The sequence below is a fragment of the Nicotiana attenuata genome, chromosome 7, assembly GCF_001879085.1.
Source record: "Nicotiana attenuata strain UT chromosome 7, NIATTr2, whole genome shotgun sequence".
Lineage (NCBI taxonomy): Eukaryota > Viridiplantae > Streptophyta > Magnoliopsida > Solanales > Solanaceae > Nicotiana > Nicotiana attenuata.
In genome coordinates, this window is record NC_031995.1 from 37,828,957 (window position 1) to 37,845,931 (window position 16,975).

The following is a 16,975-nucleotide window of genomic DNA, read 5'->3' on the forward strand; positions in this document are numbered from 1 at the left end:
ATTTTGATCACTTATTAGCACCTTTTTGCTTTTATTTTAGTCCAAAAGTATTGATTTATGTTTCCAAAACTAATGAACGTGTAAAAATTGCAGGAATGTTGGATGTTTGGGCTCCCATGATGAAATCTGACTCAAAAGGAGTATTCCGACTCACAAGGCAAGAAGGGGCGCAGAACTTAAGAAGTGCGATCCGCAGAAGGATTTCTGCAGCCGCATAAGAAAGTGCAGACCGTAGAATTCCTTCTATGGTCGCAGAACAAGTGAATAAGCCCGGCAGAGTTTTAGCTAATTTGCGGACCGCACATGATTTGTGCGGTCACAGAACAAGGTATTTACCGACAAATGATTCAAAGTTCAGAGAGTGTGCAAATGACCAAGACCTGAAGCCTTGCCTGAAGTGCGGACCACACAAGAATTGTGCGGTCGCAGAAGATGCTTTGCAGCCACAAACCAGAATTGTGCGGCTGCAGAATCCAAGACCCTGCCAGCTGAAGATATCTGCTGACCGCACATGGAATTGTGCGGCTGCAGAACCTCCCGAGGGGTATTTTTGTCAGCGATTTTTGGGCCACTATAAATAGACGAGAACCACATTTTTAGGTCAAGTTTCAAAGTTTGAACTGTTGTAGCCATTGCATTTTGCTATTTTAGGAAGTTTGTTACTATTTTAGGATTTAGACATCATAATTTATCATTTTAATCTTAGATTATGAGTTGAATTAGTATTTCATCTTTGTTTTCTTCATTTCTCACTATGATCAGCTAGATTATTACTAGGGTTATGACCCACCCCTAGTGTGTAGCCTTATGAGTATTTAATTTAATGCTTGTTTATGATTGGGTATTGATTATTTAGCCTAATTTATGCTTTAATTTTAGAATTAATGGTTGCAAACATTGATTCATGCCTTTTTGATTTGGTCTTTACTTGAGAAAGAGGGATCTAGTCTAGGATAGCTTGGCTAACAAGGAATTAGGCTAATTAAAGGGTTTAAACTAGAGATAGCTTGATGCCCATTTGGGCTTGAGAAAGTCAAAATTGTGCAAAATCACTCTATGGACGAGAGATATTGAGTGGGTAACGTAGAGTTGAGAGATATAATACACCCCAATCAACAAAACAAGTGTTAACGTATTTAACCCATTAGGCGAACACCTAGGTTAAGGTCATAACTCTAGGCTTTTTAACTATTTGGAAAAACACCAAAAACAATCATTCGCTTTCTAGTTTGTTCTTTAGCTTATAATTGTTAGAGTAAAATTAGAATTAGAAATCAAAACTCTTTGTTTGGAAGTGCAATCTGGTTGTTCCATTTGCTTTCGTCAAGTGTATACCCCTAACACCCATATTAAACTCCCTTCTGAAATCGATCGCGACTCTTATTGGGTAGTATTCTTCCAACGATCGTTTCCACCCACTATTGAGTGCTGATTGGACGTGGATCAATTTTTTGCACCGTTGCCGGGGAGTTAAAATGATGTTAGCTATATATTTGAGTTTGTTTTTTAAATATCTTCTTTTCCTTCCGTGTTACTAACTTGTGTGAGAAATTATAGGTATAACCATGGCAAATAATGAGCTCGAAAATTTGTATTTGGGGGAACTAGACGGCGAGGAGGAGAAAGTAGAGGAGGTACCTCATGATCCACAAGCCAATCGGAGAGGCTGGGTAGCTCATGACAATGTGCTCGTTCCTCCTCCACCTCCACCACGAGCGGCTCCACACCGATATTGCCCAACATATTGCTAGTGCAATAGTCCCTCCCCGTATTAGGGAAGATAACTTCCAAATCACCAATGTTATGCTTACCTTGCTTGAGCGACATGGTTTCTTTACCGGTGCTCCATCTCAAAATGCTTACAAACATTTGAAGGGCTTTGTGGATACATGTTGGGGGAGCAAGCAAACTAATGTTTTCGAGGTTGTATTAAGGCTAAGGCTTTTTCCCTTCTCCCTACAGAGAAAAGCTTTAGATTGGTTGGAACGATTGCTGAACCATTCAATTCACACTTGGGATGAGTTGGCGGAAAAATTAATTGCTAAGTTTTCCTCTCCCAGGCACATGGCTACACTTCGAGATAAGATCTTGGCATTCAAGCAAGAGCCGAATGAACCACTACACATATATGAGAGCGCTATAGAACAATGGTCAAGGAATGTCCCAACAACGATATGTCGGAAAGCATGATTCAACAAACCTTTTATCGTGGGATTAACACAACCAACCGATGTGTAGTGAATCAACTAGCCAATGGGAACTTTATGACTACGCCTTATGTAGAGGCGTGTGAAATTTTGGATGAGATGGCAAAAACGTCGTCGACTTGGCAATCGGGGCGAATGTTCCACAAGGTGATCCGTGTGAAATTTTGGATGAGATGGCAAAAACGTCGTCGGCTTGGCAATCCGGGGCGAATGTTCCACAAAGTGATCCGAATATGATCCACGTTCAAAAAGAATTGCAAGATAATGGGCAAGCCATTGCCGAATTGACAACTACCATGACTCAACTAGTAAAGGCCCAACTAAATGAAGTGCAAGCTCCTAAGCAAGTTAATGCTATGAAGGGAGTGAACATGATGGTGAACAAGAGGAGGACCAAGGGTCCACAAGTGCAAACTCGAGTAGAGAACTATGTGCAAGATGATGGTGGTTTTGAGGAAGATGATTGGAACTCAAACAATCAAGGGAATTTGCATAACAATAACAATCAAGGAAATTGGGTAGGCAACAATCAAGGTGGATGGAGTAACTGTAACGATCCGACCGGTCGTTTTGAGCTCTAGCGCGTCATTCAGCAGTTTGAGGCCCCGAGTAGCTTCACTTCAGGTATTATGACTTGCATGCGTGGTTGGAATTGAATTTCAGAAAGTTCGGAGTTGATTTGGAAAGAAAATTCTCATTTCGGAAGCCTTAAGTTGGAAGAATTCACTAAAGTGTGATTTTTAAGTAAACGACCTCAAAATTAGGATTTGAAGGTTCCAACAGGTTTGTATGATGATTTTAGAGTTGGTCATATGTGCGGATCGGGTTTTAGATGACCCGGGAGCATTTCGGCGCCTATTGTGGAAGTTGGCATTTTGGAAGAATTTTATAAATTTGGGTTGAAGTGTATTTCAATGTTATTGATGTTCTTTTGGGATTCCGAGTCTGGGAATAGCTCCGTAGGGTGATTTTGGTATTGGAAGCGTGACCGGAAGTGGATTTGGAGGTCCGTAGGTCATTTCGGGGTCATTTGGTGAAAGTTAGATATTTGAAGGTTTTTGAGAAGTTTGACCGGGAGTGGACTTTTTGATATCGGGGTCGTATTCTAATTCTGGAAGTTGGAGTAGGTCCATAATGTCGAATGTGACTTGTGTTCAAAATTTGAGGTCAATCGGACGTGATTTTATGGGTTTTGGCTGCGAATGTAGAAATTTGAAGTTCTAAAGTTCATTAAGCTTGAATTGAGGTGCGATTTATGACTTTGATGTTTGTTGATGTGATTTGAGGCCTTGAGCAGGTCCGTGTTATGTTATGGGACTGGTTTGTGTGATTATACGGAGTCCCAGGGGCCTCGGGTGTGTTTCGGAGGTGTTTGGGTTGTGTCGCACTCTTATTTGATGTTTCAGCGTCATTTCCTTGGGTATAAAGGGCAGTATATTGAGAAAATGACCTTTGATTTATTATTGTATTGAACCATTAGATCCGTATCGTAATTACAGATCCATATCAACAAGAATTGTCAAATTTCGATGTCGTATGAGAGAGTTATGCCCATTTCCGTATCGGACAAAATTGCCGGTTACTGGTGCGAAGATTTGTTCTTTGCGAATGCGAGAGAAGTTCCGATAATGCGAAGAAGGATATCTGGGTTGACTGTTCAACTCGAAAAATTTCTCTTCGCGAAGGCGATGAAGAAAAATCGCCGAGACAATGTTTTATACCGAGAATTTTAGTATTTTGGGCATATCTTGAGTTCTAGAGCTCCATTTGAGGTGATTTTCACGGCGTTGTTCTCGTATCAACAAGGGGGTAAATATCTGACCTTTATTTTGATGTTTCTCCATGATTATTTCTGTTGGTTTCTATTTTTATCCGTGTTTCGATTGTAGAAATTGGAATTTTGAGCCCCAAAGTTGAAAAATGGTAAATCCTTGATTTGAGGTTCGATTCATGGACAAAATTGGATTAATTTCTGGATATAGACCATATGAGTTATGGGTAATATTTATTTTCAATAATTTTCGGAATACGGGCACATGGGCCAGAGGGCTGACTTTATTGACCTTTTGAGTGGAGTTGGGAGTTGTTATAAATTGATTTATTATGAGTATTAGAGTATATTTTATTGTTTGCAAATTGCTTGACTAGTTTTAGAGCGACGGACACCGGTTTGAGGTGTTAGAGCGATGTTGGAGCCGTTATGGAACTTCGGAGCGAGGTAAGTCTCCTGTCTAACCTTGTGTGGGGCAAACTACACCTAGGTGTTGTATATTGATGTGTGCTACTTGTTGTGGGTGCTACGTACGCGCGAGGTGATGAGAGCCCGTGCATAGCTACATTTATGTTATTGTTCGGGTAGGCTTAGGTTCACATCATGCTATAGCTGTACTATTTGAGCAGTCTCTCGCTTATTAAATTCCTTTGTGTTACATTTCTACTTGAGACTGGGCTTGCTATTGTAGAGACTTTACGAGTTCATGATTAGTCACCGAATAATTTTACTCCTCTCATGGCATGTTTCCGTGATATATATGTTTCATTGAAAGGTTTTTGTTAAAGAAATTACAACTCACACGTTTATTCGTGGGTAGCGTCAAGGGCCCATCAAAGCTTCATATTATAATGGGATCGGGTCGTTCGCCTCGGCAGGATTATGTATTTCACATCTTTTGGGATCGGGCTGTTCGCCTCGGTAGGTTAATAGATGCATCTATGGTTCGTGCCCTTCGATCCTCGGCAGTGCATAATTTAATTATTTATGTAGGATCGGGCCGTGCCTCGGCATTTCCTATATCATATCCTCATGGAATCGTGTGTAATATTTGACAAGAAACCAGTGTATCCGTGAGTTTTTCCTGATTTGAATTATGACAATCTATTTGATGAGATCCACTACACCGATATATGTGCTCCGGTTAAGGAGGGAATTTCTAATGGGAAGCTTGAGTTCATTGTAAAGTGGGGTATTTGTATCACGTATTTTATGCTTGTTTATTTCATTTATTTACTCTACTTCATGTTTATTTACCCTTTTACTGTACCTGATATTATTGGACCACTAGTGAGTGTCGATGTCGATCCCTCGTCACTACTCCTCCGGGGTTAGGCTAGATACTTACTGGGTACACGTGGATTTACGTACTCATACTACACTTGCTACATATTTTTGTGCAGGTACATATATGTTTGGTGGCCTTGTGAGAGCAGAGGTGTGTATACATGCGGGGACTTAGGTAAGCTGCACTCCATATCATGACCCGCAGCCAGCAGAGTTTCCTTCAGAGTATTTATATTTCTCCTGTCCAATTTTTATTCTGGACAGATGTTGTATTTTATATTATATTCCTAGTTGATGCTCATGCACTTGTGACACCGGATTTTGGGGTGATTATGGGTTGTCCTGTACTGAAATTATTAAAAATGTTATTATTTATTCTGTAAATCCCATATTTTACTATTTAATTGAGGGAAAATATGATTTCTAAAATATTGAAATGAGAACCAAATTAAGTATTTATTGTTGGCATGCCTGACAGTGGTGTCCGGCGCCATCACGATCTTTAATGAATTTTGGGTCTTGACAATATGGTATCAGAGCACTAGGTTCAATTAGGTCTCACAAGTCATGAGCTATTCTAGTAGAGTCTTGCGGATCGGTACAGAGACGTCTGTCTTATCTTCGAGAGGCTACAAGGCTGTTAGGAGCACTTCCCTTCTCGATTCCTCATCGTGCGATTGATCCTTTTGAGGCTTGTACCTTTATTTCTTTCCTATTCAATCTTATGCGACGTGAAGTGCTTGTTATAGATTGGGAATCGAGGAATTATCATGGTACTACATATATGGTGCAGAATGTTTCTACTTGCGTATTTGATTGGGCTATTACCATCGTCTTTCGGAAGGCCGTCCTGTCGTTTCAACTCAGCATCAGTATTACCTAAGGTTTTGAGATTTGGCATTGATTGTTATGACAATTCCTGTGTTGCTATCGCACAGTGTTTGTGTAATGGCGGGATGCTTGACTAGGTGTCGAGGCAGTGAATGACATGAAAGGAGGTTTTACACAGTGCATGATTCAGAGATTCAGTATTCTATTTCCGTCGGAGGAAAGGCAATCGGACTAGGAATGCTCAGATTTGGGTTGATGGAGTAACAAGGCTTGGTATTTTCGAGCGTGGTAGAGTTCTCAGTTATGATGTGGCGTCATCGTCCTTGTTGAATGCATTAAGGTTCGCCGATGTTATGGCCTTCTTCAATTTGCCTTCAGGTCAGGGTATTGTGAAATGGTGCCTGAGATACGGTTGTCAGAGATAACGGAGTGTAGTGATATCAGAATCGAATTGGTACTTCTAGTATTGATGGATCGAGAAAGATGATCTTCTAAGAGGTTTAGAGTTGGTAGCGGCTTATTTGTTCGGGTGTTATGGAAATGGATTCAGATTTGGGGCAATAATTGGGCGTCGAAGGACAAGGAAGGACATGTGGGAGGTGTTTTGCGGTGGTTGAATCTCTAGAAGGTCAAGTGTGAAAAGTCGAAGTCGAGGAGTTGCTTAAAGGAGATGGTTGAACCAAAGTGGGATTGTGGCAAAGTAACATATGAGTTCTGTGGTAGGATAGTCACACGCCTTGAGGAAGTCTGGAGCCATTTGGGAAATTCATGGTGGACAGCGACTAGGTACACAGATTTTTATTCGGGTGCAGCATGACTTCGAGTTTGGAATGCGTTGTTGGACTTAGCTGATGCCAATGGGGAAGAAGGAACCTCGGTGGGTCTCATGGTTATGTAATTGTAGCTTCAAGCTAAGTGGAAGAGCCCCACCGTCTATGATTGGACTGCGTGGTTGTCTACTTGTGTGGTTTCTGGTTATCGGTGTATTGGTGTGTTATTACGACTAAGGAAAAAACATCAGTGGTAATTTGAGCAAAGAATTTGAGGAATATGTGCTATCTTTGGCCTTATCGGTTCATGTTTAGGTTTTGGGAAGACTCAGAGTCTATGCTTCATGTGGATGTGATGTATAAGGAAAGGAATTTAGCCGGTTGCTTCTTGGAGAGGGTGTTCATGTACTAGCAGGGCCTTGGAGTGTGACTATATTCGGGAACAAGTCATAGTGGGTGACTCTCAACAATGGCCCTAGTAGGTTCAAAATTAAAGTGCGGTGCCTAGGGATTTCGACTCTGTGGTATGGTTAAGTATCGAGCTTTTACAGTGAATTATGAAAGGGGCTTGGAGTGTTCTATCAGTCTGTGGTGTAGTATTGGAGAAATGGGAGAAAATAATTTCGGGTTCATAGAGGAATTTCCAGACCAAGTGTACCAGTTGAAGATGTTAATATGCGCACAAGGAGGGTATGAGATGGTTCGTGGGTTGTAGAGACAGAATGGTCTCGTGAAATAAGGTCACTCACGATGAGGGCAACTATGGGTTCGGTATGTTTTAAATGGAGCTATTGTTATTCCTAAGGCAAGTTCAGAGTAAATTAGAGGAGGTCAGATAGGTTAGCAATGTTAGATTGGCATGATGGTGGCAATGATCTGTTCCTTCAGCGTGTTAAGTTATACATGTGATTTGTGGCGATACGTGCGAGGCTTTACGGTCGCCGTAATTGATTTTATATGGGGCATTCGAGTATTATGGCCTGTTACGTGTAGATGGATCCCAGAAGAATTATGGTGGTTTAGACCACTACTCGAGGTTTGCATTTCTACAGTTATGGGAATTCAGTCGCGTGTTGCAATGGTTCTCCTGAAATGAGTTAAGTGAAAGTTTTCTATATGATGGAGTGTTTACTCTCACATATTGGCATGTTAGGCGCAGTGAGCAGCATAGGAATTGGATGTTAAGGATCAAGGTTATGGTTCGGTGTAGACAAGAATGTTACGAGCTTGGATGAGCAGGAAAGAATTCATATGTTTAGAGTAAACTGGTGTTGTGTTTAGCGTCACCTGAGATCAGTGTCCTGTGTAAGAGGCTTTGTGTACTGATCTGCGGATTCTCGATTCGCTTTACAGCATTGTATGGCCGGTGGTATGGATGTTCAAACTTTGTTACCTGGTGCGGAAGGTCATGGGAGCATATTCCACGGGAAGATTGTATAAGCGTGACATGTAGTCACTTGATTGATTGAAGATTGAAACCAAGTATGGAGATTATGGTACTATCGCTAATGTGAGAGTTTAGGCCTGGAAGGCGCTCTTTGCATTTGGTTGTGAACTGTGGAAGTTTGTTCTAGATTGAGCGGCAATTCTTGTGTATCATGGGAAAAAAGGGGTAGTGTGGATCCTTGAAAGGTTATTAGCCCAGTGCGGTACGGTCAGAATCAGCTTGAGATCTGTGGGTGGATCTAAATGTGAATGTGGGACCTATATCAAGCCGGATGGGCTCATTTTAGCTTAGCGTTGTTTACGGAGGATTCTTTGGGCCTTGGATGTTATTTATGTCGTCAGCTATTCCGTGTAATCTATATTATGCCAGGCGGGTTACGAGGTGGTTTGATTATTCGAACTCGTATTGAGATCCCGTGTAATTTGAGGTGTTGTGAGAGCAGGATGGCTTTCAAGATACATGTCATTTCTTGCACATTAGTTGTGCTTGAGTTTCGTAGTGTATGTCGCTATCCGTCTCCCCATGATTTGTATTATGCACTTCGTGTGCTTATGGTTGATGTTCGGGTATTTTGCAGGCATGAGCATTTTAGCTCGGTAAGTATTTTCTTATAGATTATTATGTGTGGATCGAGTGGCACGCCGCCACATGTATGTTGTTTGGATCGGGTGGCACGCTGCCACGGGTATCATGGTTGGATCGGGTTGCACACCGCAACGGTATCATGTATGGATCGGGTTGCACGCTGCAACAGCGTGATAACGAGTACACTTTCCCATATCTATTATTGTGTGTTTTGCTTCTCATTTTCTGGGGAAGGTTCATAACATCTTTTTGGTTGTTTAAATTAGTTACGTGGGTTGAGTAGTTCTTTCCAGAGTTCATTCTTCCTTATGTGTCATATTCAAGTTGTGGCTTGTTTGCGCATTAATAGCATCATATGAAATGTTAGATAGTGTTTTTGGTGGCTTATTGCCGGAGCAAATTGTACTGGGTGAGACGAGATTATTGGACCTTTGATCAGTGCTGATCGGATTTATATAAGGCATATTAAAGAGCAAATATCGTTATCCAGTTCAGAATGAAGTAATGCTTCATGTCAGGAGGAGAGACTCCACGATTTGTGATTCGGCAGACGGTTATGAGTTTCTACAGATCTCTTCCGTCGTGGCAGTATTGCGAGAGTTGGAACAAGGCTTGTACATGTTATGAGGTATACTATGGGCTTTGGGTCAGTGGAAATTTCAGTGGAGGAGCATGTTCACGTTGGGTTCAGTGTCTGGTGATTAATACGGTGTTCGTATGATAGAATCTTGTATCGTGGAGAAACTCCGGATGTTGGAATTTTGTTCTAAAGCTTGCTAGCTAAGGTAGCAGGAAGGATATTTAGTCTGGCTCGAGCTAATGTACTCAACTGGGTTGTGGTGGCACGGGCAGTTGCACGGGGTGTTAAACAGTGATTTTGGACAACTTCGGAGCAGTTCTTGGTGCTTTCGAGGACGAACGTATGTTTAAGTGGGATATAATGTAATGACCCGACCGGTCGTTTTGAGCTCTAGCGCATCATTCAGTAGTTTGAGGCCCTGAGTAGCTTCACTTAAGGTATTATGACTTGCATGCGTGGTCGGTATTGAATTTCGGGAAATTCGGAATTGATTTGGAAAGAAAATTCTCATTTCAGAAGCATTAAGTTGGAAGATTTGACTAAAGTGTGATTTTTAAGTAAACGACCTCGGAATCGGGATTTAAAGGTTCCAACAGGTTCGTATGATGATTTTAGACTTGGGCATATGTGCGGATCGCGTTTTGGATGATCCGGGAGCGTTTCGGCGCCTATTGTAGAAGTTGGTATTTTGGAAGAATTTCATAAATTTGGGTTGAGGTGTATTTCAATGTTATTGATGACCGTTTGGGATTTCGAGTCTGGGAATAGCTCCGTATTGTGATTCTGGTATTGGGAGCGCGTCCGGAAGTGATTCGGAGGTCCGTAGGTCATTTCGGGGTCATTTGGCGAAAGTTAGAAATTTGAAGGTTTTTGAGAAGTTTGACTGGGAGTATACTTTTTGATATCGGGGTTGGATTCCGATTCTTGAAGTTGGAATAGGTCCGTAATGTCGAATGTGACTTGTGTTCAAAATTTGAGGTCAATCGGACGTGAATTGATGGGTTTCGGCTGCGAATGTAGAAGTTTGAAGTTCTAAAGTTCATTAAGCTTGAATTGGGGTGCAATTCATGATTTTGATGTTATTTGATTTGAGGCCTTGAGCAGGTCCGTGCTATGTTATGGGACTGGTTTTTGTGATTAGACGGGGTCCCAGGAGCCTCGGGTGTGTTTCGGAGGTGTTTGGGTTGTGGCGCGCTCTTATTTGATATTTCGGCATCGTTTCCTTGGGTATAAAGGATACTATATTGAGCAAACGACCTTTGATTATCATTGGATTGAATCATTAGATCCGTATCGTAATTATGGAGCCATAGCAACAACAAAAGTTAAATTTTGATGTCGTATGAGAGAGTTATGCCCATTTCCGTGTCAGACAAAATTGCTGGTTTCTGGTGAGAAGATTTGTTCTGCGCGAACGCGAGAGATGTTCCGCGAATGCGAAGAAGGATATTTGGGTTGACTGGTCAATGCAAAAAATTGCTCTTCGCGAAGGCGAAGGTCTTCCGCGAAGGCGATGAAGAAAAATCGCCTGGACAGTGTTTTATACCGAGAATTTTAGTATTTTGGGCATATCTTGAGTTCTAGAGCTCCGTTTGAGGTGTTTTCGCGGCGTTGTTCTCATATTAACAGGGGGTAAATATTTGACATTTATTTTGATGTTTCTCCATGATTATTTCTGTTGGTTTCTATTTTTATCCGTGTTTGGATTGTAGAAATTGGGATTTTGAGCCCAAAGTTGAAAAATGGTAAATCCTTGATTTGAGGTTCAATTCATGGACGAAATTGGATAAATTTCTGAATATAGACCATATGAGTTATGAATAATATTTATTTTCAATAATTTTTGGAATACGAGCACGTGGGGCCAAGGGTTGACTTTATTGACTTTTTAAGCGGAGTTGGGGGTTGTTATAAATTGATTTATTATGTGTATTAGAGTAGATTTTTATTGTTTGCACATTTCTTGACTAGTTTTGGAGCGACAGACACCGGTTTGAGGTGTTAGAGCGATGTTGGAGCCGGTTATGGAACTTCGGAGCGAGGTAAGTCTCCTGTCTAACCCTGTGTGGGGGAAATTACCCCTAGGTGTGGGATATTGTTGTGTACTACTTGTTGTGGGGGCTACGTACGCGCGAGGTGATGAGAGCCCGTGCATAGCTACATTTATGTTATTGTTCGGGTAGGCTTAGGTTCACATCATGCTATAGCTGTACTATTTGAGCAGTCTCTCGCCTATTAAATTCCTCTGTTTTACATTTCTACTTGAGACTGGTCTTGCTATTGTAGAGACTTTACGTGTTCATGATTAGTCACCGAATAATTTTACTCCTCTTACGGCATGTTTCTGTGATAAATATGTTTCATAGAAAGATTTTTGTTATGGAAATTACAACTCACACGTTTATTCGTGAGTAGGGTCAAGGACCCGTCAAAGCTTCTTATTCTAATGGGATCGGGCCGTTCGCCTCGGCAGGATTATGTATGTCACATCTTATGGAATCAGGCTGTTCGCCTCGGCAGGATTTACGTACCACAGTCTTATGGGTGCGTGCCGTTCGCCTCGGCAGGTTAATAGATGCATCTATGGTTCGTGCCGTTCGACCCTCGGCAGTGCACAATTTAAATATTTATGTTGGATCGGGCCGTACGCCTCGGCATTTCCTATATCGTATCCTCATGGAATCGTGCGTAATATTTGACAAGAAGCCAGCGTATCCGTGAGTTTTTCCTGATTTGAATTATGACAATCTATTTGATGAGATCCACTACACCGATATGTGTGCTCCGGTTAAGGAGGGAATTTCTAATGGGAAGCTTGATTTCATTGTACAGAGGGGAATTTGTATCACGTATTTTATGCTTGTTTATTTCATTTATTTACTCTTCCTCATGTTTATTTATCCTTTTACTGTACTTGATATTATTGGACCACTAGTGAGACATCACTACTCCTCCGGAGTTAGGCTTGATACTTACTGGGTACACGTGGATTTACGTACTCATACTACACTTGCTGCACATTTTTGTGCAGGTACATATATATTTAGTGGACTTGTGAGAGCAGAGGCATGTATACATGCGGGGACTTAGGTGAGCTGCACTCCATATTACGACCCGCAACCAGCAGAGTCTCTTTCAGAGTATTTATATTTCTCCTGTCCAATTTGTATTCTGGACAGATGTTGTATTTCATTTAATATTCCTAGTTGATGCTCATGCACTTGTGACACCGGGTTTTGGGGTGACTATGGGTTGTCCTGTACTGAAATCATTAAAAATATTATTATTTATTCTTTAAATCCCATCTTTTACTATTTAATTGAAGGAAAATATAATTTCTAAAATATTGAAATGAGAACCAAATTAAGTATTTTTTTTGGCTTGCCTGACAGTGGTTTCCGGCGCTATCATGACCTTTAATAGATTTTGGGTCGTGACAGTATAATCAAGGCAACCGGGGGCCAGGTTTTCAAAGGCCCCCAATGTACCAACAATCGAGCAACCCACCTCCTTATCCTTCCCATGGATCAAGTTCTTCAAACAATGAGATGGGACATATTGAAAGTATGTTCAAGCAAATGATGAAAAAGAATGCCGATTCGGATGCTCAACTTGCCTCACACAACACATCACCGCAACTTAGAAGTTCAAATGGGGCAAATATCTCAAGCTCTAAATTCTCGTCCTAAAAGAGCACTACCAAGTGACATGGTGGTGAACCCAAATGGCGGTAACAATACGGGGCATGCCATTGCAGTTAACACAAGAAGTGGAAGAGGCGGGAATGAACCCACCTCAAGTGGAAGGCGACTGGTTGATGATGATCAAGTTATGCAAAAAGAAGAGATCCCGAACTATGTTGTTCAACCTAATGAGGAAGTTTGGATTGATATTGTTGATAGTGTGGAAGAGACATAAGAGGAGGTGAACCCGTCTAGGGAACATATTATTGACATACTGGAGGCGGTAGTGCAAAAGGCTAAGGCACCATTTCTTAAGCCTCCACCTCCATACCCTCAAAGACTTGCCAAGCAAAATGGTGAAAACCAATTCAAGAAGTTCATTCAAATGATGAAGAGTCTTTCAATCAATGTGCCATTGGTCGAAGCTTTGGAACAAATGCTTGGTTATACAAAGTTTATGAAGGATCATGTGACCAAGAAGAGGTCGATGCATTTTGAAACCATCAAACTCACTCATCAAGTGAGTGAAATTGTGCATTCAATGGCTCCTAAGTTGGAGGATCCTGGTGCTTTCACGATCCCTTATACAATTGGAAGTGCCGAGTTTGCTGAATCTCTTTGTGATCATGGGGAAAGTATCAATATGATGCCCTATTCGGTTTTCAAGAACTTGGGAATTGGGAAACCAAGACCACCTCTATGAGATTGCAAATGGCGGATCGTACCATGAAAAGGCCGTTGGGTGTGATTGAAGATGTTTGGTCCGGGTTAATAATTCATTCTTCAGGCGGATTTGGCCATTCTAGATTATGAAGTTGATTATGAAGTGCCAATTATTCTTGGGAGACCTTTCCTTGCTACGGGTAAGGCTCTTTGTAATGTTGAAGTCGGAGAACTCACTTTCCGGGCTGGTGATGAAAAAGTGATATTCCATGTGTGTAAGTCCATGCGGTAACCAAATAGCAATGAGGTGTGTTCTTTTGTGGACTTGGTGACCGATGTCATTGTTGATGATACAAGTACTACAATCAATGTTGGTGATGTGTTGGAGGCCGTCTTTCTCAACTTTGATGATGACGAGATGGATGGCTTCATGGAATGAGTGAACTCTTTGCAAGGAATGGGGTCGTACAACTATGCACCTAGGAAATTGTCCTTGGATCTTGAAAATAGGACGATTCCTCCTACAAAACCTTTGATTGAAGAGCCACCTACCTTGGAGTTGAAGCCATTGCCTCCACATATTCGGTATGAATTTCTTGGCCCTTGTTCTACTTTACCGATTATTCTTTCCTCTTATTTGACTAACTTGCAGATAGATTCCACATTGGCGGTGCTACAAATGAGGAAGAAGACTATTGGGTAGACCATGGCGGATAGTCGGGGGATAAGCCCCGCCTTTTGCATGCATAAGATCAAGTTGGAGGATGGCGCAAAACCATCTATTGAACATCAAAGGAGACTCAATGAGGCTATGCAAGAAGTTGTCAAAGAGGAGATTATCAAGTGGTTGGATGCCGGGGTTGTCTACCCCATCTTCGATAGTTCATGAACTTCTCTGGTTCAATGTGTCCCAAAGAAGGGGGCATGACTGTGGTCACCAATGACAAGAATGAGTTGATTCCTACAAGAACGGTGACCGGTTGGAGGGTATGTATGGACTATCACAAGCTCAACAAAGGCACAAGGAAGGATCACTTTCCATTTCCTTTCTTAGATCAAATGCTCGATAGATTGGCCGGCCGTGCTTTCTATTGGTCTCTTGATGGGTACTCGGTCTACAACCAAATTCTCATTGCTGCGGAATATCAAGGGAAAACAATATTTACATGTCCCTATGGTACTTTTGCTTTCATATGGATGCCATTTTGTTTGTGCAATGCACCTCAAAGGTGTATGAGGGCTATTTTTATGGACATGGCGAAGGACTGCCTTGAAGCTTTCATGGATGACTTCTCGGTGGTTGGAGATTCTTTTGATGATTGTCTTGCAAATTTGGACAAAGTGTTGGCTTGATGTGAAGAAATAATTTTGTGCTCAATTGGGAGAAATGTCATTTCATGGTCGAGGAAGGTATTGTCCTTGGCCACATAATCTCAACGAATAGAATTGAAGTTGACAAGGCAAAGGTTGAGGTCATTTCTAAGCTTCCACCCCCTACTTCGCTGGAGGGTATGCGAAGTTTCTTAGGCCATGTGGGTGTTTACCGATGCTTTATCAAAGATTTCTCTAAGGTAGTGAACCCGTTATGCAAGCTTCTTGAGAAGGATGCCAAATTTAATTTTAATGATGATTGCATGAGAGATTTTGAATTATTGAATCTCAAGTCAACTACTCCCATCATCACCGCTCCAAATTGGAGTGTGCCTTTTGAACTCATGTGTGATGCAAGTGGCGTAGCGGTTGGGGCTGTTTTGGGGCAACACATCAACAAGATTTTCCATCTGGTCCACTATGCTAGTAAGACCATGAATAGTGCCCAAGTCAACTACACCGTTACGGAGAAACATCTCCTTGGTATTGTGTTCGCAATTGAGAAGTTTCGCCCGTACTTGATGGGTGCAAAAGTTATTGTGCACACGGATCATGCGGCGCTTCATTATCTTATAAGCAAAAAGGACTCCAAAGCTCGGTTGATGAGATGGGTGCTCTCGTTTCAAGAATTGGATATTGACATCCAAAATAGGAAAGGTAGTGAAAACCAAGTAGCGGACCACTTGACTCTCTTGGAGGAGGAGGGGAGGCCGCATGATGGCCTTGAAATCAATGACTCCTTCCCCGATGAGCAACTCTTGGAAATTTAATTGAAAGAGGTGCCATGGTTCGCGGACATAGCAAATTTTCTTGTGTGTTGAATCATTCCGGATGAGTTCTCTTCAAGCCAAAGGAAGAAGCTCAAACGAGATTGTCGAGATTATTATTGAGATGAGCCATACCTTTTTCGGACTTTTAGGGATGTGGTGATTAGGAGATATGTACCGGAATAAGAGCAAGGTGATATTCTTGGGGCTTGTCATTCTTCGACATATGGTGGTCTTCATGGTGGAGTAAGAACGAAGGCCAAAATGCGTAGTTGTGGTTTCTATTGGCCTACTCTTTACAAAGATGCTAGTGAGTTAGTGAAGAGATATGATGAATGTCAACGGGCCGGTGGAATCTAATAAAAATGAAATGCCTCACCATTTTGGAGATTGATATTTTTGACGTGTGGGGCGTTGACTTCAAAGGCCCTTTAGTGAGTTCTTATTGAAACACCTACATCTTGGTCGCGGTGGATTATGTGTCCAAATGGGTTGAGGCTGTCGCTTTACCCAACAATGAGGCAAGAAGTGTAGTGGCTTTCTTGAAGAAGAATATTTTCAGAAGGTTTGGTGCTCCACGTGTAATTATAAATGGGGGGGGGGGGGTCAAATTTTTGCAACAAGGCTTTTGAAACTTTACTTAGGAAGTATGGTGTTACTCACAAAGTTACGACTCCCTATCATCCACAAGCTAGTGGGCAAGTGGAAGTCTCCAACTGGGAGATAAAGAGTATTTTGTCCAAAATGGTGAATGCTTATCGGACGGATTGGTTCAAAAAGCTTGATGATGCATTATAGGCTTATCGGACGGCTTACAAAACACCTATCGGAATGTCTCCATATCGTTTAGTATTCAGAAAAGCTTTTCATCTTTCGGTAGAACTAGAGGACAAGACAATGTGGGCTCTAAAGAAGTTGAATCTTGATTGGGATGTAGCTGCTAACTTGAGGGTTGTACATTTGAATGAGTTGGATGAGTTCTGGTACCATGCTTATGCGAGTTCGTCCTTGTA